This window comes from Callorhinchus milii, unplaced genomic scaffold (genome assembly GCF_018977255.1).
Source record: "Callorhinchus milii isolate IMCB2004 unplaced genomic scaffold, IMCB_Cmil_1.0 Scaffold1, whole genome shotgun sequence".
NCBI classification, from domain to species: Eukaryota; Metazoa; Chordata; class Chondrichthyes; order Chimaeriformes; family Callorhinchidae; genus Callorhinchus; species Callorhinchus milii.
In genome coordinates this window covers 111,682,779-111,709,546 of record NW_024704742.1, presented here as the reverse complement: position 1 = coordinate 111,709,546, position 26,768 = coordinate 111,682,779, and the positions used below count along the sequence as shown (strand labels likewise).

The 26,768-nt window shown below is 39.8% G+C and overlaps 1 long non-coding RNA gene across 1 annotated transcript; it reads left to right on the top strand.

Moving 5' to 3' along the window:
- Nucleotides 1-23,279: 23,279 nt before the first annotated feature.
- LOC103178365 lies at nucleotides 23,280-25,822 on the top strand. The gene is made up of 3 exons (XR_487835.2): nucleotides 23,280-23,338; nucleotides 24,458-24,518; nucleotides 25,569-25,822. It is a non-coding gene; the product is annotated as an uncharacterized LOC103178365 (long non-coding RNA).
- The last annotated feature ends 946 nt before the right edge of the window (nucleotides 25,823-26,768 follow it).

Sequence of the window (26,768 nt, the reverse complement as noted above, 5' to 3'; positions counted from 1 at the left end):
AAAGGGGTAAGTGCGCCTTATCAGGGTGTGCGCGGGCGTGCACATGGATGTGGTGTACTCAGGGGCGACTCCGACTGTTTTAAAGGGAGTGTCCCAAAAAATGTGTGCACAACCTATGTGCAGTGAAGGAATGCACCATAAACAATCGAATGTTTTTTGGATCGGGAGAAAGGAAAAAAGTTGTAACAGAAGATGTTGTGTTTATTTTGCATTTCTGTTGTACTAAATATATTTATAAATATAGTTAACGCCAACAGAGTGCTGCGGGTGTGATGCTTTATCAGAGGTGCAGTTTTCAGATCAAATTAAATCAAATCAGGGGAGTGGGACTAATTGGCAGTTCTTTCAAAGAGCCATCACAGGCACGATGGGCCTGATAGCCTCCTTCTGTGCTGTAAGATTCTATGTTTCTGTGATACTAAAAAATGTTAAACCAAGGTCCATCTGCGTATTCAGGTGGATGCTGAAGTTCGCATGGCACTATTCAAAAAGAGAAGAGAATTTTCTCCTGATGTCCTGGCCAACAATTCCCTCAAATAAAATTGGTCATTCACTTCATGGCAGTTGGTGCGACATTACTGTATGCAAACTTGACTGCTAGGATTGCCTACAAAATACACAGTCACCACACTTTACACTGAATGTTATGTGAAGTGCTTCGAGACATTCAACAGATGTGAAATACACTAAAGTATATGAAATGCAAAGGTTATTATCATTTTCTTGGAGCCAGCATTAAACAGAAACATAAAAATAACGGACGCCAAAAGTGGAACAAATATGAAGTTGCCACCCCGGCTATACTTCACTTATTTGATGCTGTCTTGGGTCCATGCAGCATCAGTGTTGATAAAATGCAGTGCACGAGAGATAACATAATCACACATAGAACCACAGCATGTAAGTTACATAATGAGATGACCTTCCTGCATCTGTATCATGTGGAGGCAAGTAAGAGATCTTGATATTGCAGACTAAATGTAAGAGCATCGGGAAAAGTGATATCTCACTGTCAGCATCTCCATTTGTGCCTCACTCTTCTATGCTAATGCAGCTGGTACCAAAATATGTCATCTTTTCATTTCAAGATGTCTCGAAGAGCTTCAGAGTTTCTGTAAAGTGTAGTGACTGTTGATTTGGCAGAAAGCAATTTTTACACAGCTGAAGAATGAATGACCATGTTTTTTTAAATCTTTTTTTCAGATCTGAATTGTGCCATGGCATCTTTAATATCCACCTGAACTGGCAGATGGGATTAGCTTTATCTGAACATCATTTCAACTGAAGGACAGCATCTGACAATGCAGCACTCCTCGAGCATTGTATTAGAATCTCACTCTTGACTAAGAGCTAAAAGTCCAGACCTGGAACTTGAACCCACACCTCCTGACTCAAAAGCAAGAGTGCCACCAACTGAACCAGGCTGACACTCAGATGAGGGAATGGTTTACTCCTCATAAAGTGAGTTATAAAAGCTGTGTAATGCCACTAAAAGGTAGTTGTTGAACTGCTCCTGAGTGGCCCTGCTGATATCTTGCAGGAGTGTAGCAAAGGAAGGAGTCTTAAGTCTGCTTTCATTGCATTATGTAACAGGTAGTGTTATGCCCTCATTGCCTTAAATCTCTTTCATTTTGTTTCTTTTCTGTTCTCTGAGTGTATCAAAGCTTTAAAGGTCAGTGCTCTTTTGGAGTCGATTGCTGACATTCAGCTTTTGGTTTCTGTAGGATGCTCACATCTCTGCACATGGACAATGATGTCATAAGCAGCCCGTTTGAAGTTTAAAAGGTTTCCTGTCCTTAATCTCTCTCTCTTCCAACAGTCTCTAGCTCTATGTTTTCTTATAATAATAATAATAATGATCCTTGCATTTGATATACCTCTTTTCACGTCGGGAGGACATCCCAAAGCGCTTCACAGAACACACTGTAAAGTGAATTGACTGTATATTTGTGGGCGAACGCGGCAGCCAATTGCGCTCAGCAATGTCCCACAAACAGTCGTAGATTGAAAATGACCAATTTATTATTGTTTTTATTTGGTTTTGGAAGGATTATTATTAGGCTTGTGGAGTAAGGAAACTTGCCCAAGGTTTCGACCTGCCTGGAATTGAACTCAGGTTTCTCGCTTGCAAAGCGAGTGCTCTAACCACTGAGCTACAGGACTCCACGAATATTGCTTGACTCCATCAGCTGCCCACAACCCCAAGGGGATTGAGTTCAAGATTCTTTTTCTCATATTTATATCCCTCCACAGTCTCGCCCCAACTTACTTCTGCGGCCTCCTCAAACCCTACTGACTTGGCTACTCCCTTCTCTCAGTGATTATTGTCCTGCTTCCTGTTCCCTGCTCCACCCGCCCTATCATCGGTGGGTTAGCTTTCTGCCTTTTAGCCACCAATCTCTGGAATCGCAATTTGGTGTCCCTCTGACTCGCCCCCTCCCTCACCTCGTTCAAGATCCATCTCAAAACTACCTCTTTTACATCTTTCCCCTTCCCCATCCCGTTGCACTATGGGATGTCCTCCCATGTGAAAAGTGCTTTATAAATGTGAAATTGCATTGTATGTTTTCACTTCTGCTGCTTTTGAGACTGATGGAAGTGTATATGTGCACGTGGTGACCCAGCTGGTACTGTGCAGGCCATAGCCATGATTATATTAATAATAATCCTTGCATTTCATGCTGCACCTTTTATGTCAGGAGGGCATCACAAAGAGTTTCACGGGATTTACTGCAAAATGTAATAGCTGTGTATTTTTGGGACAACATGGCAGCCAATATACACCCAGTATTGTGTCACAAACAACAATGAAGTGAGTGCCAATTTTATTTGGGAGAATTGCTGGTCAAGCAGAACTCCCTCCTCTTTTTGAGCAGTGCAATAGGATCTTTAATGTCCACCTTGACAGAAAGCCTGGACCTTGGTCAACATCTCATCCAAAGGATGGCACCTCCAACAAGGTAGCACTCTCCCAGCACTGTATTGGAGTGTCAGCCGAGAATATATGAATTTGAACTTCCAATGTGGAGCTTGAAGCCATAACCTTCAGACACAAGAGTAGCTACCAACTGAGCCACACTGAGAACCAGTATTTCCCAGTAATGTCAGCATTACAACAGTTTTTCTGAGAGCAAAATGTGTGATCACAGAGTGATACAGAACATAAGCCCCTTTAAACACAAGTTTGCACACTTCTCACAGTTAGGTACATTCAAATCAATATCATTTTCAAACTAAAACAAATGAGGCTCACTCCAAATGAGTGAGCCTAGCACCATTGAAATGACTTCCAGATCTCAGCCTGTACTCTTCAGTAACTAGAATGTAAACAGAGATTCTGGTGAGAAGCAGCAGGCCGATGAGTATTTGAAGAAAAATAGGTTAACATTTCAAGGTGTGACCTTTCATCAGAACTGAGCATTAGCCTTTCTATCTCTTACAGATGCTGATCAACTTGTTGTTCATTTCTAGCATTTTCTGTTTCTATTTCAGACTACAGTGATTTGTGTGTTTTTTTCCCTTTTATCTTTGCTTCATAACAAGTCACTGGCAGTTCAGTGAGAGCATTATATCAGACTCACTCAGACACTGTTTTTCTCTCTCCTGGCTAGAATCAGACTGTGAAGGGCATTTCAAGGAATCAACTCCGAGACCCGAAATTTCTTATGATCTTAGCCTAAAAAACATTGTATCAAAGTTCAAGATTATAATAATAATAATAATCCTTACATTTTATATAGCTCCTTTCAAGTTGGGAGTACATCTCAAAGTGCGTTCCAGAAGCATCTGCATATCTATGTTTTTATGGGCAAAACCAGCAGCTAAATTTTCACATAGCAATGTCCCCCCACAAGCAGCCATGAAGTGAGTGACCAATTTTATTTGGGGGATTGTTGGCCAGGACACTGGGGGAAATTCCCTTCTGTTTTTGAATGGTGTCACAGGATCTTGAATCATCACCTGAACAAGCAGATGGGGCATTGTTTTAACGTCTCTTTTGAAGCATGGCAACTTCAACAATGCAGCACTCCCCCAGCACTGCATTGGAGTTCCAGGCTAGACTATATGAGTTCAAGCTCCCAACATGGGGATTTTTGTGGAAATATTACGGGTACGTAGTCTGCCTATTCGCACTGCCAATACACAGAATAGTCATTGAAGAAAGGTACTGTAGGCAGATACTTGTGGAATCATTCCAACAATCCCAATTGAAGGAGAAAAACTGTCAAATGTCTTGAAAATAGAATAATTGAGGAGAAAATTAGCTAGGGAAGAAATAGATACCCTCAACTGCCCTTCGTAGGATTTGGTGGGAACCTTTTTCCTACCGGAGAGACATTGTAACTCTTTCAATGGAATATGGAACAGCTGGACTTTATTTATATTTATCAACTTCTTAAATGTCCACTTTTTTTGTAACATTGTCTGGAATCTGCAACAAAACTGAATTCCCCCAAAGACGTGTGAGGGTAATTCTAAGTGAGCTCTTTATTTCCAGTGAACCAACACTAGGATCTCCTCAGCTGTTTTTGCATTATCTCCTCTTGGCAGGAATGCATCTCCTGTGTGCTTATGTCACATTCCAGGAAGCAGATTTTCTCTCATAGCCACACATGCAGTCATTCCAGCCATGGTTTATTTCCAACAGTCTCTACGTCTCCTGGGCTGATGCTAGAACTGCCTTCACCTGCTCTCACCTGCTGACTGGCAGCTGTCTTCTTGTCTCACATTCTCCGCTAAGCTTGGCTTTGCTCCATTCTCAGCACTCCAGTCTAGCTTTGCATGCTCTCTGGTGCCCTGATGTCTCATGGTCCACACTAGCCTCACTCATTCTCTTCTAGCTTTAACATTTCTGCTCACACTGACACCTGTGATCGCTCTATCCACAATTGTCATGTTGTGTCTATCCTTCTCTTAGATTCTCTCACTTGTTCTGTTTTCTATCATATTGTATTTTTATCTATTTCTCATCTTGCTTTCAATTGTATCAACTCTTTTCACTTGATATATTTTCTCAGCCTGTCTCTTAAGATCACCTTTGTCCTTTTCCACTTTTTCCTGGACTTCCCTCATATTCTGTTTGTTTTGATTTCCATGTCCTCTTGTGTTTTGTTCTAGTTTGTCTTGTGCCATCCTACCTGGGTCTTTCCTGTCTTGTCTTATCTTCTCTTATCCAATCTTGTCCTATCCTGTCCTGTTTAATCTTTTACTGCCTTGCCTCATTCCTTCTCATTACTCTCTCTCTCTCGTTCAAGGTCTCCTTCTCGCTAACTGATCCCAACTTTTCCCTTTCTTACAATATGGCTGGATCTCTTCATGCTAGTCTTCCTCACGTTGCCTCATTAAGACTCCTGCTGACAAATTAATTTCAGTGTGCAGTAATGCGTGGTTCCTATTTCTTTTTCTATCAGCAGGAAAAAGATCAACTTGTACAGAACAAGGATCATAGATCCTGGACTTCATGGCACATAGCAAGCAGTCTGTGGACACGGGCTACACCCACACACCCACAGCTGAAGCAGCTGCCTTGCAGGACTCCAGCCATGAGCAGTACACTGAGGCAGACACAACATTCCACTCAGCTGTAGTGAGTCGCTTCACAGGATTCCAGCCGAGGATCCAAACGCCAGTCGTCTTACCAACTGGGCTAAAAATAATCCCTATTTTGCTTTTTAAAGGCATCAATCTAATCTTAAATACATATAATAACACTGATGTGTAGTATAAATATGATACATAACTTGGGAGCGGTGGCTGTCTTAAAAATAAACCAATTCTTGATCCTGCGCTACGTAATCCACTTGTCCTTTGGGCCGATAGTTTATGTTGCCTGATGTCATGCAGGTTATTTTTGGTGAGGCAGCCTCTGCTCCTCTGTATCCCAGCCTACTTGACAGGACAAACCTAATTTGAAAATGGCAGAATCTAATGCTGAAAGGAAAACAGACAGTGGAGGCAAGCATGCCACTGATGAGATCAACATTCCTGTCTTTGATATTTTAGCAAAAAAGTAAATCTGAGTATAACACGGTGTAAAATCGGTGTTTGCACCAGTAAACCAGTCATGCTTAGCACTCCTCTACACATGACTGAGGAATGACAAACCATTGTTCATTAACATTGGTCATTCATTCACATCAAGACTTTGAGACATTGTTATGCACAAATTGGCTGTCGTGTTTGTCTACAAAATTCAGTCATGACACTTTACAGCGAATCCTATGAAGTGCTTGTAGATGTCTTCCCAACGTGAAAGGCACTATATCAAATGCAAAGATTATTATTAATAATATTGTCCAAAAGAAACTGGAGGGTATACAGCAAGGAAAGGGTTGAAAAATTATTGATTAACTTTATTAAGTTGAGAAAGTTAAGTGTTTAAGTCTAAATTTAGAATCATAAACTTAGAGTTAGTGAGAATGTCAAAAGTTGTGGGTAGGAGGTCAATGTTGAGAGTAGTGGATAGTACAGTGCTCTTCTGAAAGATAATGTGGGTGCAGTGGCTATTGTTGGGTATATGCAAGTGAAGGAGGAGGAGAGGGAGGACTGCAGGTGCAAAGGGCAAACAAGTTGTAGCAGGTTCTAGCCCAAGCAATGTACAATGACATGACTGGGCATGCCATAGAGCAGTGCCTGAGGGGGCTTAGGCTTCCTATGGAGGCTGTGACTGACGTGTGCCAGCTGTCCCATGAAGATCTGGAGGAACAATCCATCATCAGGACTCACTACCAGAGGCAGTGAAGGTCACCACTGCCCTCAACTGTTACGCACTGGCATCCACAAGGGAGGTTTGCTGTGTACCGCTTTGTTATAGAGGTACGTGGTACACCATATTGACAGGTAATCCACTTCATTATCAGAGTGCATCAGCTACTGCAGATAGGGAAGCAAGTGCCAAAGGATCTTGTTACTAGGTTTTCTGAGTGAGCTCTCCAACTGAGCAATGTTTCTGCAAATATTTTAATATGGACAAATTCACAGAGTGAAATTGCTATTTCACAGCATTTTATTACACTGTAATACTTGCAACATATGTGTGATATGTTTTGTTCCCAAATTTGCATCTTGGAACAGAACTGTCGTTGGCGTGACTCCTCCATACATGAGACTGTTGCAAGCCATTACCTCAAGATTCTTATTGATCTGTGTGAGGACAGACATATATCAGAACAATATATATTATGATAAAGGTAAAGGGCTACTATTTCCTTTCTCTCCTGCAAAATCTCTTAAGTTTTCCAAATTTTATCGGCTGGTCACATCCACTCGTCTCTTAATATATCCACTTTTGCTTTCTACACATCCACTATTGCCTCTTTGCATCCACTGCTATCTCTTCATATCTACAATTGCCTCTTCAGTTGTTTTTGCTCTGAGGATTTCTGTTGCCGTGTACCCTATGACGGTGTCCTGCCTTTGTCTTTGAACACAGAATAATGGGGTTTGAGAATAATTGGCTCAATGAAAAATCCTTCCTTGTTATTCTTGCATTATGACATATCCATCGCATTTTGCAAAACTCTACTCTTATCACCTCTCACTCCTACCTTACTTATTAATAATGCTAGTATCTTTACTGAATATTTCATTTGCAAATTCAACTTTCCCTAATGTGCGTACTACCCCTACCTAGCTACAGTACAACAATGATTTACTTTGTGCTTTTCTTCAGGTTGGAAAGCTTTTTTACAGATCGAATGGCCTGTCCTTTGAATCACAGACACTGGCCATCATGTACAGTATTATTACATTCCCCACCTTAGTTGTTTGCTGTTTTTGTGTGTGTGTGTGTGTGAGCGTGTTCGTGGTGGAGGCAGGGGAGAATGGAGAAAATGCCTCTCCACTATAATGTGTTGGCATCATTTCATGGCAATGTTTACAGGCACTTCCAGTGGTGCCAAGTCTAAAAATCGTCTTTTATAGCTGTTGTGACATTATCACCTTCAATTTCACACTGCGAGCTGCATTCACAGATGTGTCTAATGTTATTGGAGTCAATTGGTTTCCTAACTGCTTCAGAATTCTGCAATGCTCTTTAACACAAGTTCGTCATCATTTTTTAATTCTAGTGGAGTTGAATTTCTCTTACTCAGCAATTAAGCAAGTTGGGTACTTACGTAATTTCATCAATATTTTGGAAAATTTTCTGTCCACTTTTCATTAAAAGGTGGATGCAATATGTATTTTAAACCATTTATTTGCGAAGTGATACTAGACCCTTGAATGGTCCCATTAAAGCATAATTTGTTGTTCACATGTTATGGACATTGAGCTCCCGGTGTAGGTAACACCTCCAGTGCAATGGTGACAGTGCCCAGAGTGCTGTCCTTCACGTCAGATGTTGAACAATAACATAATCCTTGCATTTGATATAGCGCCTTTCAAGTCAGGAAGATATCTCAAAGCGCTTCACAAAATTTATTGTGCCCACAATGGAGCTCATAGAAGTTCCTGGTATCTGCCATTCACCTAGTGAGGGCTGAAACCCGCACTTGTCAGATGTTAAGTGACCAGCTAGTTACTATCCTGCTTGGGGGAAAGATAAAAAGGGTTTACTTGGAATTGCACTGGCTCCAAGGTGACATTCAATGGAATGTGAGAATCAAACCAACCCTCTGTGGCGGTCTCGGTTGGTTGGTTCCTGAGCTGGGCAGGTCCGCAGTACTCCAGGGCATTGCTGATGACAGCACTATGACTGGCTCATTGGTAGAACTTGGAGGGGCAGACCAGTTCTTCCCACTCAGCTCCTGTTAATCCTGCAAGCCAAAGTCTTACTGAGTAGCGTGGTCCTAGTTGGACAAGCAACAGGAGAGTTTGCCAGTCAGTGGTTTCAATAATACTATATGGTTTTAGCTATTTAAAATCCACCAGTACCCCCAAAAAACACTCTAGGGTCCCCAAACCTTGCCAGACAGATACTCTCCAGATTTAGGAAAAGCAGGGTGTGTGCTTTCAGGGAAGGAGTGAGCATTCCATTCCAAATCATGAAAATTTCCATGTCAAGGTGGAATGTATGGAACTCTCAATTTGATTTGGATACTTTTAAGCATGGCAATAGAATTCTGCATGTGTCAGACACTGAGCAAAAAAACCCCAAACCTGTGAAGTATAGTGATTGCATATAGTGATTGGCCTTTAAGTGATCTTTCCTCATGTTTGAGTTAACAAATTGAGCTTCCCTCCCTAGTCAAGGATGCCTGGGCCAGGTTAGTGCCATTATTGTCACCAAGCTGTGTTCTGAAGGTCTATTCATTTGGATGATAAGATCCCATGGTACCATTCAAAAAGAGCAGGGAGTTTCTCCCATGTCTTGGCCAACAATCCTCCAGATAAAATTGGTCATTACTGTGTGAATTTTTGGCATGTTCGCCTACAAATACAGTCACTGCACTTTCCAGTATATCCTATGAACAGCTTTGAGACTTCTGATGATGTGATAAGGCATTATATCAAATGCAAGGATTAATATCATTGCAAGTCACCAGCGGATTTTTAGTGACTATGGAACCATACCCAGCCTGGATAATAACCTTGAGAAGAGGATGTGGGGGAGAGAAAAAGATGCAAAAACATGAATAATATTTCCATCGAACCAAGTCAAATCAACAGCTGTGCAGTTATTATTAGGAAAAAACGGGATCTCAGTCAGCAGCTATTTTAACTCCAAGTAAAAAATGGTCAGATGACTGATAAAGGTGTATTGTCTGGAGACTTCCACAGTTCAGACTAACTAACCTTTAATTACACTAACAGACAACTGATAAGAGGCTCAACTGACTCGCTTGCTATCTGAACAGTGACTGGGGCATGCTCCGTTGAATGGTGTAAGATTGATACCCTATAACTCTTCAATCAGATAGCAAATTTCCTGTCAAATGATCCATTGCAAGAGTCTGTCCTACTGTGGATGGAATCTTTTCTCTATCAGTTGAGCATTCATTAAATTAGAAATGCTTTTGCAGCACGCAATGGGACATCTTTCAGAAAAAAAATATTTCTTAGAATTGAATATAAATCAAAACATTCTGCTTTTTATTTGTCAAGAAGAACCAAAAGGTGCCTTAAACTTTACATTTGTTTTGTCTTTCTGACTAAGATTGAATCCATGATGTTTTGTTCTCGCTTCATAAAAGAAGGGAAAAGCTCTGAAGGCACTTTGGGATGTCCTCTCTAAGTAAACGGCCCTATATAAGTATAAATTACTTTGTATTGAATCGGTGCAGACTTTACCCAATGGCTCATCCAGACTGTGTAGTTTTTGGGTGAGTGATATCTTCTGTTTCTACAGAGTACAAAGAAATATATATAACTGATAACTGAATTGAAGAAAGAACTTCGGGCATGGTTGCTTTCATTTGGTGAATTTGGGGATTATTTTTGGTGATTCTCTACAAAGTTGGGCCGAACTCTACAAAGTTCTCGACACGATGGGCCGAATGGCCTCCTTCTGAACTGTATAATTCTATGATTCTATGAAAGTTAGGGGAAATAGCACAAACTGTTGACAGCCCGTCACTTTCTGTTACAGACTTTGTGAGACAAAAAGGGTTGTAACTAGACACATGGCTCAGATGGCCAGGGCTATAGTAGCCAGACAACAACAAGTTGTATTCATTTTGCTCCCTTCACACAGGGTAATGTATCAGAGTGCTTAACAAGATACTTCCCTCCCCAGGAATTGAAACTGGGCTGTGGTGGTGAAAGCACCAAATCTTAATCAGTACAAGGGAATGGATCCTGAGAACAGAACCGATTAGCCTGGTCATGGATGTTGATATTGCGTCATACCGTTGTGGTCATCTTGTTAGTGGTGAGTCCACAATACTCCAAGGCACTGTTCATGTCAGACCAGCCTGCCTGCCTCATTGGCAGGACTTGGAGGGGCCAGAACAATCGTGGTTGAGCAGGGATTCTTCCCACTCAGTTCCTGTCAGCCCTACTACAAAGCTATAATGGGTATTTTGGTCCTAGCTGAACAAGTAGCAGAATTTTTGCCATTGTGAACTCTGCTGTTTTAACTGGTTAAACTCAGTTGTAACCTGGGGTCTCCTGTGCCTAATACTCTCTGCAATTAGGTAAGCAGGTTGCATCTCTCTAGGGAGACTGTGCAAACTCTATTTCAGAAAATGGGAAATGTGCATGCCATAGGCGTAGACGACAAGCATATTTTGAACTCTTGGTCTGGTGTGGATACTCTTCATTATTATAGTGTTTTTCTGCATGTGTCGGACCAGGTGGTCAAATATTATTAACTTTTAGCTTTTTCTCCAAGATATAAAACCAAAAACATGCATTATATACAAATGTAGATTTGTTTGCTCTTTCAATGTAGACAGATTTTATTCCTGATGTTTTGGTTAAAATGCAATTGTATTTTAAAAGTCTATCCTTCTCTATGCTTCATTCAGGGATGTGTGTGTAATGCTGATATAGAAACTGTGGGGTTAGCATGAATTAGTCACTGCCACTTTCATCAACAACTAAAGAGTACATCAGGCTTATCCATCACTTCAACCAGCCCATTACCTTCCAGTTTGTTCAAAACAGAATAAATGTGAATTATTATTATACACTTCTGTGGATACCACAACCTTCTGACTCAGAGGAGAGAGTGCTACCAATTGATTCAACCTTACACCTTCACCACCTTAAGGCCAGTTTGCCTTCATATTTAACTTTGAATATCAGAATTCTTCAATCCAATATTAATTTGGAAGCTGATTTTCTGTAGTTCTTAAAAAGAGCTGTCTTCCAAATTTAAACTGAATTGAAGAATTTTCCACATTTGTACCTGATCTGAAAAATTTATGACGAAATGGACTTACAAGTTAAGACTCGGGGAAATTTCAGGCCAACAGTTGGTAATTGTATCGAGCAGAGGAATTTCAACCCCCTCCCCTGCCCCTCCATGTAGCTTCACATCAGCGTGCTGGAATTAAATTAAAAACTGATGAGAAAATGGCATCATTTGACACAAGTTAACCCGGAGAATATCAATTTAAACTCATTACAAGAAGAACAAAGCGAAAAGTTAAGAGACTTTCTTTTGTCCTGATGGGTATTAGGGCATGGATTGGCCTAGTAAAAAATGATAGTTCAACAGAATCCATAATAGCATTTTAAAAAGCAAAATTAGAAAAATATTTGAAAAGGGAAAATAGAAAAGGTATGGGAAAAGATGGGAGTGGGACAAGACAGTTCATTCTTATAGAGAATTGGCACTGGTCTTTTGTGGTGTGCTGAAATAATTCTATGATTCCTCCATTTTAAGAAGATTAAAGACCAGATACTCCAGAGATTCTCATGTGTCAGAGTTAATCCCACATCTATAGCTTTATGGTAGCAGCAAAAATAACCTCTTCACCTTTTCTGTGTTTTTTGAGAATCATTGTTGCCTGCCCATTGTAACAAAATAGTATACACTGTAGAGTGGAGTATGTTATGGGTGATTTCCTGATGATGATGCACAAAACTGTCCAATGCATCTCATAATATTATAATATTTAACAGCTGTGTAAGGAGATGGATGTGCCCAAAACCTACTGTGGCATAAATGAATCAATGTCACCTTGAATATTTTGGTTAAATGCTAAACTGCACAAGTATTACCAACTGGCTTGCAAACAACATACAATTGCACTTCCTGTTATGTATGTGTGCCAGAAATGTTTTACACATCATACATCCTTCTCAAGTATAGGAATTGGATGGGATCAAATTGTTTATTCTTCCAGATGTTTGGCAAGGCTTGACGGACAAGCTTCACAGTAGGAATCTTAACCACTAAATGTAAAACCCTAGATGCAAGAATAGCCAAATTCTTGGTTCAAAGAACAGTTCCATGAACCCTATTAAAGTTCATCAGAAACGTAATAGAATGTTGCAAAACCTGTCTTTAGTGCCATCATAGACGTTATCATTTCTGGCACGTTGGTGTGCAATTATAAGATCTGATATCTGAAGTCTGCCCTCATTTAACTGAGTCATTGGAATTTACATCAGGCCAAACTAGCAACATATGAACCAAATCAGTCAAGCAAGATCTTTTCATTGTTCCAAGCCTAAATATTGTCTATGTGTAGGGTATACCTCACGCCTCTATTTTTATACCAACCAGAACAAGTTTCAAATAAACAATATCGAGATGTGAGAGAATTATCAAATAAAGAATCACAATAAAGAATAAAATAAAAAAAAGTAAGTTCATGCGTGAATCAGATAACAATGATCTTTTACACTTTCTTACTGTTCTTCAAGGAGATTGTATAAGGTGGATTATTAATTATTGAAATAACAGAATAATACCAATGTTTGACCACTCTGGAAAAGCTTCAATAGAGATTTAATAATGTTATTTCTAAAAACGCATTTTATTATTTTATTGTTGGATAGCAACTAACATGCCTGGTGGGCTAAAATATTTATAAGAAAGATTGCTAATGTATTGCTACTAGAGCTACCATAAATAATTGAAAATATTTGAATGCATATTTTTGCAAAATGAAAAGTTCTGTTTAAAAATGTAAATAAATGTTTTCATTCATTCATTTCTGTGTGTCAGCACAGATCATTTGGTAGCATTCTCACCTCTGTCTCAAAAGATTGCGAGTTCAAGCTTCACATCAGCTGGGGGTGGGGGGGAGACAGGGGGTGTTTGGATTGTCAGAGGTGCCGTCCTTCAGATGAGATGTTAAACTGACGTCCCATCTGCCTATCCAAGTAGATATTAAAGATCCTATTGCACTATTCAAAATGAGAACGGTATTTATCCCAGTGCCTTGGCCAACAATACCACAAATAAAATTGGTCTTCACTCCAAGGCTGTTTCTGGGATATTGCTGTGTGCAAATTGACTTCACCCATAAAATACACAGTCACGCAACTTCACAGTATAAAAGTATATCCTGTGAAATTCTTTGAGATGTGGTGATTATGTGATAAGGTGTTATATCAAATGAAAGGATTATTATTTATTATTAGTATTACCAAAATATCAAATGCAAATTTCAATAAATCAATGGTAGACCGTTATTGAAATGGACTATTACTCAATTAAAAAAAATACATTTACGCTTTACTAACCAAAATGTAAAATAAAAAAAAGTGTTGCTCCATGCACATTCTCCTTCTTGCACTGCAGCTATTTCCTCCTAGTTAGACTTCCTGTAGGGTCCCATTATTTTTGCTGTGTTCATTCTTATTGCTACACTTCAGATTATGGCAGCAACAAAACTCAATTTGATTGATGACTTGTCACCCAGACTACCATCAGTGAACCAAGGAACAGTTGGTTATTCACTTCATGGCTGTTTGTGGCATAATACAGTGGACATTTTGGCTGCTACATTCACCTACAAATATAGTCGTACCATTTAAGAGTAATTAGATAGTAACAATAACAACAACAACTTGCATTTATATAGCGCCCTCACGCAGGGTAGCATCCCTTATCAATGTAATAAGCGCTGCATTGCCAGATGTACTGTCCTTCAGATGAGACGTTAAACCAAGATCCCTTCTGCATGTTCTGGTGGAGGTTAAAGATTTTTGGAGTGAGCTCAGTGTCTGACAACTATGGAAACCCATCACAATAATTAAGAATATCCAAACCAATATGAGATTACCATACATCTCACTTACACATGGAAATCCCAGAGATTGGCTGTTTGAATGGAATGTGCACTCTCTCACTGGAGGGTTGCATCCTGTTTACCTAATTCCAGAGAGAACTAGGCCAGGTTGGCTAGAGCCAAGGCTGGGGGACCCTAGAGTTTGCGTTGGGGTACTGCTGAAGTCTATCCAGTTAAAACCGCATAACTTGCCACTGATATTGCTTTCTGGAAAGCTTTCCTGCTGCTTGGCCAGCTAGGACAACTCTAACCTTTAGGGCTTTGGCTTGCAGGGTTAACAGGAGCTGAGTGGGATGACCTTCCAGGTCCTGCTGATGAACCAGGCTGGCTGTGCTGTCATCAGCAGTAACCTGGAATACTGTAGTCCCCCCTGGCTCAGAAACCAGACTACCAAGTCTGCCACAGAGGGCTGACTCAATTCTGACATTCCGTTGTCAGGCATGTCACCTTGGAGCCAGTTCAGCTTCAAGGAAACCCCACGTATCTTCACACCCAAGGTGTTTAAAGGTCCGATGGCACTATTCGAAAAGAGAAGGGAGTTTCATTTGATATGGTTTGACATTGTGTTATAGGACTATATCAAATACAAGTATTATTGTTAATCCAACATTCTGACTTCTTTTCTAATTCCTAGTTAGCTATTCTAGCTTTTGATTATCCTCTATGTAAAAAATAATTCCTGGTGTCCATCCTAAAATTATCCTTCACAATCCTTTTTCTCTTACTGCCTCAGCATTTCTGATACATTTCTTCTCGAGTTTACATGGTTGAAGAATTGAGTGAGATATTGGTAATAGACGATCAACTTTCCAAGATCAGATTTTGCCCTCAGTAGAAGAGGGAAGAAATGGGAAGAGAATTAAACAAAAGAAAAAAGAAAATGTGTCATTGCCGTTGCCTTTGAAGACAAGGGAAACTTTTTTAAAAAAAAGTACAGCTTAATAGCTCGCTGTTCAAATGGTGCTAACCAGCAGAGCACTGAACAGACTCAGCAGTCGGCAAGTATTATCTGTCTAGATACAGTCCATTCAATTGCCAAGTTATTAGTGTACCTTGCTGGGAAACTGCAAATGATATCCACTATAGGCTTAACATCTGCTGCAGATAGGGGCCTAACTACTAAATGTGAGGTTGCTCACACTATTTGACTTTATTTTATTAGACTATAGACTCCATTTTAATGCTTTTGACTTCACCCTTTTTTATTCCTGATGAGATCTCAGCTTGTGTAACTCAGGTGCAACTTACGGAATAGTCTATTTGCATTTCAAAACAAGAAAAACATAGGATAAATTAAAGATGAGGAAATATTACTAAAAATAAGTTATCAGAGAGCTAAGATCATATAAGAGACCTGTGGACTGCCAGAGATTCCAGATACATACCTCAATTAAACTACTGGGAGTGGGCATCCATTTACCTGTAGGCTCTCGGATGCTTCAATGAATTTTCAGTGTCTAACTGCAGATATCTTTTGCAGTGTATAAATGCATTTTTCATATAATGCTGAACATGACATGACAATTATGCACTGTGACCAGTTGCTGTTAAATGTCACGAGGAAATATTTGTTTCTGAAAACAAAATTTAACTACGGTGGTTCAGAAATTCAGCATCTTTTCACTTCCCTCACATAAAACTTTTATAGTTTTCTTAATTAACAGAAGCCAAGATTATAATTATGTTGTTTAATAAAAAGCAGTACCTTGTATGATCATATCACTGTCTAGTTATTGTGAAAATCTTTATATCCAATACTGTATGGTGGTGAATTTCAAAGGAACAGTTTATGCAATTTTCTTGAGTACATATCTTTATCATGGCAGCACAATGTTTGTGTCTCTAAACTGGAAAGATTTATTAAATTAGAAAGATATGTGTTTCATATGCGTAATGCCCTTATTTCAGAGGGTAGAAGAAGAGTACATTTCTGCAGTTACAGTATTCTCAAGTCCACAAATGTCAGTATCAAGAAAATGAGCTGAGGCCACTATCCATGGAACAAGTTGTTAGATGCTTCCTCGCTCTTTTTGCCTTAATTGTGGTCAGTGCTTCTTTTTGAAAGTAACTGTGGCAGAAAACATTTTTATCCATTATTTTTGTTTGTGGCACTAATGGGATGCAATCGTCTTAAGCATCCACATCAATGGTAGTTTATTGGCAATATGTATCTCAGTTTCTTGCAGTGCAGAAATAGTGTTTTTCAAAGACCCTTGTAGTCTTGAAATATCTGAATTCTGGTGGTCTATTGTCTAAGACTGAGTAATGTAGATGTATTATGCAGTCATTTCCCCGACAGTCTAAAGGGAACAATACTTCTAGTTTCTTGAAGCATAGTATCAGTATGGATCTCTGGCCTTCCAATAAAATCTTCAGATTCATAAGAACAAATTCTCCTGTTATTAGTTCTTGGTTGTGCCGATGAAGACCATTTGATTCTTTTCTGATCAGTATATTTATTGCTTTTTGAACTGTGAACTTTCATTGGGAATAATCAGAGAATCATCCCCATATTGGACTCTCAAAATGAGACTCACTTCATTGATCAGCTTTGAGATTTTTCGATGTTAAAGGCAGGATCAAATGGAAGGATTATAGCACAGTCTTATATAATTTTATTTAATATGCTTCAAAGTTAGCAGGAGCTGCCCGGCTGTAGAGAGAGTGCAGAGGAAAGCAAATAGGATGGTCATGTTAGTTGAGCAATGATTAGACAAAAGCTAGAATCTTGAAAACATAATGCCTCAGTGAGGCATATGACATTTTAAATGGGATTGAAAGAAAAAACCCAGAATAATACTTTACAATGCACAAAGACGGCAGTAAAACAAGATGATACAGGTTTAGAGTTGCAAAGGGAAATTTCAAGACAGGCACAGAAAAATATTTATTTAGCAAGAGGTAAATTAACAACAAGAACTCGACTCCATTATAAAGCAACGTGATACTGTGATAGGACCTTGGTAGGATGAATATTCTTTATGGATGAGATCCAATGGGCTAAAGGGCCTTTTCCACCAAACTTATCTTATGATCTTGTAATCGTATGATTGATTCTCACAACAATTAAACACATGTTAGAATGAAAATAGCCCCAGCTAAATCTTTAGTAACATAACATCTTGATTTATATTGTTGCCCTATCCATTTTGTCTCTTATACTGTGTTGTGTCTACAAGCTGCCCTTGGGCAAGATCCCTATTGTAAACAATTGTTCCAGCTTGACTTAGACATGCTGGATGGTCTTGAAGGCAAACTACTCTAGCACAATAATTAATTTGATATTATTTATTTTACTTGATTTTAAATATTACATTTCAGTTTAGTTTATTGTGTTGATCACTAGAAGTCAATGCTTGTCTAATTTGGCCACTTTCATTTGTGTTTAATCAAGAATTAAAAGCTGAAATCCTATTATCTATGACACAAATACCATTACTGAAATCAGAATGATTTCCTACACAGGAGACATGAGTCCAAGGAGACATGCCCTTCGTGGCAACAAAGATGTCATGGTAACCTTAAGTGACCTTAAACGACCAAGCATTTGTAAACAACACAACAGCAGAGAACAACAACAACTTGGATTTATATAGCGCCCTCCACGCCGGACAGCATCTCAGAGCGCTTCACAGTAACGGATTGCGTTGAAATTAAAGGAAGAGTGTTACTTCCCCTTTAATAAATATCTTGGGCCCCCCAAAAAACAATATTGCTTTGCCATATTAAATTTTATGGGACATGTGCTTGTTGGGATTGCAGCAATATCTTGTAACAAACCAAAGCAAACTGCACTTATAGGCTCCCTGTTGAACACTTTTGCATGGACACATGCCTAGCTCTGGAATTTTGAAATGCCAGCTTGTTTAAAGAAGAAAACACGTCATGCTGTGCACATCCCCTTGTACGTTTCCTCAGAAGAGTCAATGTGTTATTTTATATATTCCATTTTTCATTTCTTGTTACCCCGAAGGCTTGTGCACCATCCGATCAGCTATCCACCCACTCAACTACTGAAGCTCAGATTTCTCATTACACCAATTAGCACTGCTGTGGCTGCAACAATGTTTTACACTAGAAAACAAAAGTGTTTTTCTAATGAGATTGGCTTAGAAATTAGCTGTTTAAATTTAAAACAGAGTTAGAAGTTACTTGGGAGCTGAAATATAGGTATATATTCACAAACTGCACATAGGGCCAAGTATGTGGAAGCTATTTACTTGATAATTACTTTGCTATAAGGGCAATGACCCCAATTGCTTCATTATTTGTGAATACCAAAGAATAAGACTCAGGTGGAGGATATCAAACTGTCAGCCTGTAAGCCCTCAATGGAAAGATTTAAGATCTTAGGAAAAAATATTACAATTCAAGCAGGTTAGCTGAAAAGCAAATTAATTTGCGTTTTTACACATTACAATAAAAAATAATCCTTGCATTTGATATAGCGCTTTTCACATCTTCTAGATGTCTCAAAGCGCTTCATAGAATATACTGTAAAGTGAATTGACTGTATATTTGTGGGCGAAACGCGGTAGCCAATTCCGCACAGCAGTGTCCCACAAATAGTCGTGGATTGAGTGACCAAATTATTATTATTATTATTTTCTTGAGGGATTATTATCAGGCGTGTGGAGTAAGAAAACTTGCCCAAAGTTTCGCCCTGCCGGGAATCGAGCCCAGTTCTCTCACTTGCAAGGCGAGTGCTCTAACCACTGAGCTATAGAACTTCACATTTCGGCTATACATAGACAATATCCATCTGGGGTCGCTAAATAGCTATTGGGAGATAGGAGCCCCTTCAGAAGCACTTCCCCTCCCTATCCCAGGAGCACTGAAGTTAATTTTAATGTTTGTAAACCCAACTGTTGGTCGATTGGCGGATTGCTTTTCTGTGGGTAATGAACCCTCCAAAAATTAAAAATAATAATAATAATTTGATCACTTAATCTACAACTACTTGTGGGACATAGCTGTGCACAATTGGTACTGCATTCCGCCCACAAAAAATATGCAGTAAATTCACTTTACAGTATATTCTTTGAAGCATTTGAGACATCTCAAAGACGTGATAAGACGCTACATCTAATGCAAGTATTATTTTTTAATTATACAAAGATTAAAGATCTTGGAAATGAAGATTTTGGAGCTGAAGTGAAACAAATACTTTATTGTTCTGATGACAGTAGCAAGGGGTTATAGAACCCCTTTCTTTGATTCCCCCGTAGGCTAAACACTCCAAGAAGCTACTCTGCCTGATGGGCGCTATATAAATGCATGTGATTGTTGTTAGATATGTTGCTTGGAAAAAATGTGGCATGTGATAAGGTGTCAGTCTGGCTCATTTGGTGGCACTCACACCTCTGAGTCAGAAAGTTATGGATTCAAACCCCATGTTAGGAATTTGAGCTCATAGGTCAAGGCTGCTGCTCCAAACAATATTGTGGGTGTCCTGCAATGTCAGAGGTGATGTCCTTTGGATGAGATGTTAAACTGAAGTCCTTTTTTGCTTCAACATTAACAATCCAATGGCACAATTTGAACCATTGAATTCTGTCTTAACTTTGAACTCAGTATTCTGTAATTCCTCAAAGAAATCACAGAAAACTAGATTCAAAATTAACACTATTATTTAGGAATTTGCCAAATTCTGCATACTGTAAAACATTTCCTAAATGCAGTAAATCTAGACCCAGTGTAATTTCTTCCTAATATTGTTCTGGGAGGAAACAACTTAACCATCAGGACAACTAAAACAATGCTAGCAAATTCACTATTTTGCCTCTGGGGAAAGAAATTACATAGAATTACATAGAATGATACTGCACGGAAATAGGCCATTCACCCCAATTAGTCTGTGCTTGTGCTTATATTCCACGTGATCCTCCACTCCTCCTATTCCCCTCTCCTATACCCCTCTATTCCTTTCTCCCTTATATGTGCATCAAATGTCTCCTTAAACCTTACTGATGCCTTTTGCCGAAGAAGTCAGTGTGCGTACTAATCTGCCCAATTCCTCCGCTTGTTGGGCAGTGGACTACTTCATATTCTCCCCGCCCTGCCCGCCCCACCATACAAGGCCTTCAGCCTTTCTGCCTCCACCCTCTGTAATGCCATCACAGAGTCTCTTTATCTAGCCACTTCCCTTATCTCCTTCAAGGTCTGTATCAAGACCTTCTTCTTTGACTTGTGCCTTTGGTGATCTTCCCATCCCCTTACCCCTCATCCCTTTTGAATCCAACCCCCAGCTTAGGTGCAAACCCTGAACTGTCCAGTGCCTTGGCATGACCGCCCAACGTGAAAGGTGCTATATAAATGAAATGAATGCAATTTGTTGTTGATTAAATGAAAGAAATTTCAAGTAAAGCAAAGAAAAGTGAATTAAATAATCTGCTAGTGGATGGAATCAAGTGTCAGGCTCCACCACTGTTAAGCACCTGGTGGTAGGTGCTATATAAGTGCAAGTTGTTGTTGTTGTCAACATACTACTTTTCCAGGCATTTGCATCTTGCATTGCAACAAACTTTGATGACTAATATCATGGAGCTCAAATTTGCTGCAATGCACACCGTTACGTTTACACTCTGTGAATGTCTGCATCTGAAATGTAAGGCATCAATTTTGAATCAGTTTAAACAGAATAAAGTAGCATTCAATCTGAGTAAACATGATTCCTATTGAATTCACTTATTCACTTCATTAGCGTAAATGAAGCATTTCTGAGGTAACAAATCCTTATTTAATACTGCTGCGTGAAAAGGGTTACAGTGAGATCAAAATTTATCTATTGCAGCCTGTTACACATCTCATGTTGTTCAGTGATGACCAGCAGGTGTTAAGAGTGTCAGATCTGACCTTGTGACCAAGGGGAATGGTAATTCTCTCTTCTGTAGATTATAAGTATTCTAATCTGGTGAAATGAGATACACACTATGTTGGTGGGGAGGGAGGTTAATGTTGCTGAGATATCACCACAACCGTCTTTCACTTGTGAAGTATTTTAAACCTGAGAGCAAAATGTTAGTCCACTGCTTGGTTTTTTTTCATTGACCCCCCAAAATTGTTTTCACTTGTACAGCATTTTTTGAGATATATGCGTCATCTTTTTAAAGCTTTAGCTCAACATTTCAAGATTTTCTAAAGGGAAATCTATGAAGATTGTAAATCTGACATAAAAGCAAAAATCATGGATATTCACAACAGTTTAGACTGGAGTTTGATTGAAGGGACATACCAAGAACGTGAGCATTTTCAGCAGCATTTTTTCTGCTTTTATTTCAGGATTTTAAAAAAATCACATGTCAAATCATTTAAAAATGCATTTTGAAACAATTGAATTATTTCTTTCGGATTTTATTGCAGGCCTGCATGTGTTTTTTGAGAAAATAAGATTCCTTTACCTCTAAATTTTCCATAAAATTTCTCTTGATTCATTTAAAGCTCTCCTAGTGGGGGGAAGCTCGTCATTTTTCCCAGTTCACAGGACTTAAGAATCTTTGGCAACTGGCCCCCATTACATTTTGTTTTGTCAAAGCCAGTATATATTCACAATAAAACCTGAGGAAGTTTAATAGACACCAAAAAAAATCACAGCTGCTGGAAATCTGAAATAATAACAGAAAATGCTGGAAAAGCACAGCAACTGCAAGAGAAAGAAAGTTAACATTTCGGGTGTGACCTTTTACCAGAATAATAGATGAATGCGAGTGATGGAGAGACAATAGGCCCACATCAGGGTTCAGATGAAGTTTTCATGATGTGTGAAAGATTTTCAAATTTCAGTATACCAGTGTGTAAAGGTTTTTTGTAATAAACCCAGATTGAAGCCAGAATTGATTTGGATCATTGAAAAGAACAGCACTGGATGTTTATATATAAAAATGTGAATAGGTGCAAATGTCACCACCTAAACCTTTAAATGAGATGATCTTCTTGTTATCTATTTCCATTCACCTATTATCAACTCTCTTGAAATATAAGAAAGGAAAGAACTTCCAATTTTAGAGTGCTTTATTGCATTGAGTCTCAAAGCACTTCACAAGTAGTTACTGTCAAGTGTATTATAATAATAATAATAATAATAATCCTTGCATTTGATATCGCGCTTTTCACGTCGGGAGGACGTCCCAAAGCGCTTCACAGAACACACTGTAAAGTGAATTGACTGTATATTTGTGGGCGAACGCGGCAGCCAATTGCGCACAGCAATATCCCACAAACAGATGTAGATTGAAAATGACCAATTTATTATTGTTTTTGGAGGGATTATTATTAGGCGTGTGGAGTAAGGAAACTTGCCCAAGGTTTTGCCCTGCCTGGAATTGAACTCAGGTCTCTCACTTGCAAAGCGAGTGCTCTAACCTCTGACTAGTATTAACTAGTTTATGGGCAAATGCATTACATATTTGCATGGGTCCAAAGAATATCCAATTAATCTGGGAATTTAAACAATTAATCAGGAGGATGTTGAACAGAACACCAGAAGAAACAACCACCATGAATTGCATTTATATAGTACCTTTTTATAATAATAGTCCTTGCATTTGATATAACGCCTTATCAAGCCTTCGAGATATTTCAAAGTGCTTCACAGAATACACTGTAAAGTGAATTGACTGCGATTGTGGCGGACGAACATCTCAAGGCCCTGGACAGTCAAGGATTTTCACCCGATCTGAGGGTTGAATTCAGGAGTGTTGGAGACCAAGGTGGGTGGAGGTGGGGGGAAGATGACCAAAGGTATTGTTAAAGAGGAACGTTTTGAAACAGACCTTGAAGGAGATGAGGTACCAGGCGAGCCAAAGGGGTTTTGGGAAAGAGTTCTGGATTGTGGGGGCAGATAGGCTGAAAGCCAGGCCCTTGATGGTGGGGCGGGGAGAACGGTGGACATGAAGCAATCCAGTGCACATCGAGCCGAGAGAGTGGGCAGGTTGGTAGAGCTTAAGAATTGGTAGGGTTTAAGAGTGAGCAGATTGGTTGGGTTTGCGTTTGTTTGTTTCCTTTATTACCTTACTAACTATCGTAAATTGATGCCCTCTCATCACTGACTCACCGACCAGTATAGGTACTTTCTCCCTATGCATTCTATCAATCCCCCTCCTCATAATTTTAAGGACCTTCAGGGAACTCAATGCAGGAGAGAACACAAGTTGCAGAGTTCTGGATGGTGTGCAACTTGAAGAGGGAAGAGTTGGGAAGTCTATCAATAAACCCTGTTCTCTCTTCTAATAATGCTATAGGATCTTCAATACCCATCTGAACATACAGACAGAACTCTTCCATAACCCATCTGAAGGAAGGTACCTCCAACAAAACAGTACATCCCCAGCCCTACCCTGGAATGTCAGCAAGTGCGTTCAACATCTTAACATGAGGTTAAGACAAGAGGAACTGGTTCGTTTGGTTGGGAGGAGATGTAATAGAGGTCTTTACAATTATGAGGGGATCTGATAGAATAGATAGGGAGAAAGTACCTTCACTGGTTAGTGAGTGAGTAACAAGAAGGCATCAATTTAAAATACTACAGTTGGTAAGATAACAAAGGGAGTAATATTTTTACTGAGTTGTTAGGATATGGAATACCCTGCTGAATGCAATGGTCAGGACAGTATTCATATTAGCTATTAAGAGGGAACTAGAGTAGACAGTTATTTAAAAAGATATTATTTACAGGGGACCGGAAGGAGCCAGTGCAGACGTGATGAGCTGAATATCCTCTTCTGTGTGTAAATGCCCATAGTTTTATGGTTATATTTCTGTTTCTTAATATGTAAGAAAATCATCCACATGTCTTACATTTTACATTGATTGTATTTGATTTATTATAGCACGCTGAGGTACATCGCCCATATGCATGAAGCAGGCTGGTGTTTGCTGAGTGAAAGGATGGTAAGCACCTTGCGACGTCCTCCTGTCGTGAAAGATGCTATACAAATGTAATTTGTTGTTGTTGGCAGAGGTCAAGTTGAGGTCAAGACCGAGGCCTTGAAGGGACTTAAACATGAGTACAATCGGCAAAGGTTGGTAAATACATCCACATGGAGTTCTGTAGAATATTGGCTAGAGCACCCGCCTTGCAAGCAAGAGAATCTGGGGTCGATTCCCGGGTAGGATGAAACCTTAGGCAAGTTTCCTTACTCCACATGCCTCTGTTTACCTAGCAGTACCAACAACAACAACTAATGACAAAGTGGATGAGAGTCATCCAAAACTCTGCCGCCCGCATTCTTACCCGCACCAAACTCCGCTCCCCGATTACCCCAGTCCTTGCCAGACTGCACTGGCTGCCTGTCCCAGAGAGGATCAACTTCAAGATCCTCAGTCTCGTCTTCAAATCCCTCCACTCCTCTGCAGCCCCCTACCTCTCTGACCTCCTCTCTCCTCACAACAGTGCCCGTTGCCTTCGCTCCACCAGGTCTGTCTTTCTCCTTGTCCCCCGGGTCCTCCGCTCCACCATCGGCAGCTGTGCCTTCAGCCACTACTCCCCAAGGCTCTGGCACTCCCTTTCTCACCCCCTTCGCCTCGCCCCCTCTCTTCCTATTTTCAGGTCTTGGCTGAAGACCTTTCGTTTCGACCGCGCCTTTGGTCACCTTCCTCTCCGTCCCCCTGGCTCGGCCCCAGGATCTGTTACTGTGAAGCGCTCCGAGATGCCGTCCGGCGTGGAGGGCGCAAAATGAATCCAAGTTGTTGTTGTTGTTGTTGAGTGAACTAAAGGTGGCTGACTAAGGAGGAGGACTTACACAATCTGGTGAGGGAAGGTCAGGAAGTCACCGACTAAAGGGCATCACTTTCATTTGCCCACATGCATTTGCCATGGTAGCTGAAATAAAGAACTGAAGAGATCAAATGCTGAGAAGAATGCATTCAAGCTTAAAACAAGTTTAATTGAAATATTATTCCTGCAGAGTATTCCATGGTAAGATTCTTTTACCCTTGCAGTTTGAGACTGAAACTGAACTTTGCGTTGAAGGAGTCATGAGACTAGTTGATTGTCAGGCAAGGAAAGAAGAACCCTGAGGAGCACCATATGCAAGAACTGGAGAAGATGTGCCAGACAGTACTCCAAGATGTCACTGATACCATTAGAAGCCTGGGGAAGTGTCGTTGTGGAATCAAATCCAATGTGGGAGACACGATAATTATTGGGGATTCAGCATCTGAAACTGTAGCAGAAGAAATGACAGTATTACATATATTCAGAAATGAATGAAGAAATTAGAATGATTTAAAAGGATGTTTTTATGCCTATTTCAGGAATAAAAGCACGTGCTGCTGTTTTGTATCTTTTGAAGTATTTCATCTGTTTATGCTCTGGGATGGATATGATGAACCAGTTACTATGGCAATCAGCCTTCTCTTTCTTTTCTGCCACTAATCGCTGTATCATTACTATCTTGTATGCCCTTCGTTTGAATGTGTAATGGCCATCTAGGAAATATGCATCTTAGTTAATTTATCTCAGTGCTGTCTCTCTTGTGCTCCTCACATAATTTAAAGTTTGAGCAGCATAATACAAAGATTTAAGCAAAATGCTTAATTAGATAGTTTTTTGAGGTAATTATCAAACACATCTTCAATTTGAAATACATGAGGTGGCAATCTATGCCGCTAAAAGAGTCAAGGATTTCTCTTCTTTGACACAGTACATTTGCTTCCACAGTCCAGCAGTTTCAGAACTGACACCATGGGAATTATTCTTCACATGTAATGATAATAATAATAACAGTAGTCTTTGCATTTGATAAAGCGCCTTATCATGTCATTGAGACATCTCAAAGCGCTTCACAGAATATTCTGTCAAGTGAATTGACTGTATATTCTGCGGGCAAACTACAGCAGCCAATTGTGCACAGCAGTGTCCCACAAACAGTCAAGGATTGAATGACCTAATTTTATTCCCCTGGAAAGCGTTCTGCCAATCGACTAAGAACCGGGTTCCTACTTACATATTCCTTCTTGGTGACATCATCCGCAGACATGGGGTCAACTTCCACAGTATGCTGATGATACCCAACTCTATCTCTCCGCCTCCACTCTCGACTCCAGGACCATTGCTGTCCTGACAGAATGTCAGACATCAAGACATCAAGGATGGGAGCTAACTTTCTACAGTTGAACGTCAACAAAACTGAGGCCCTC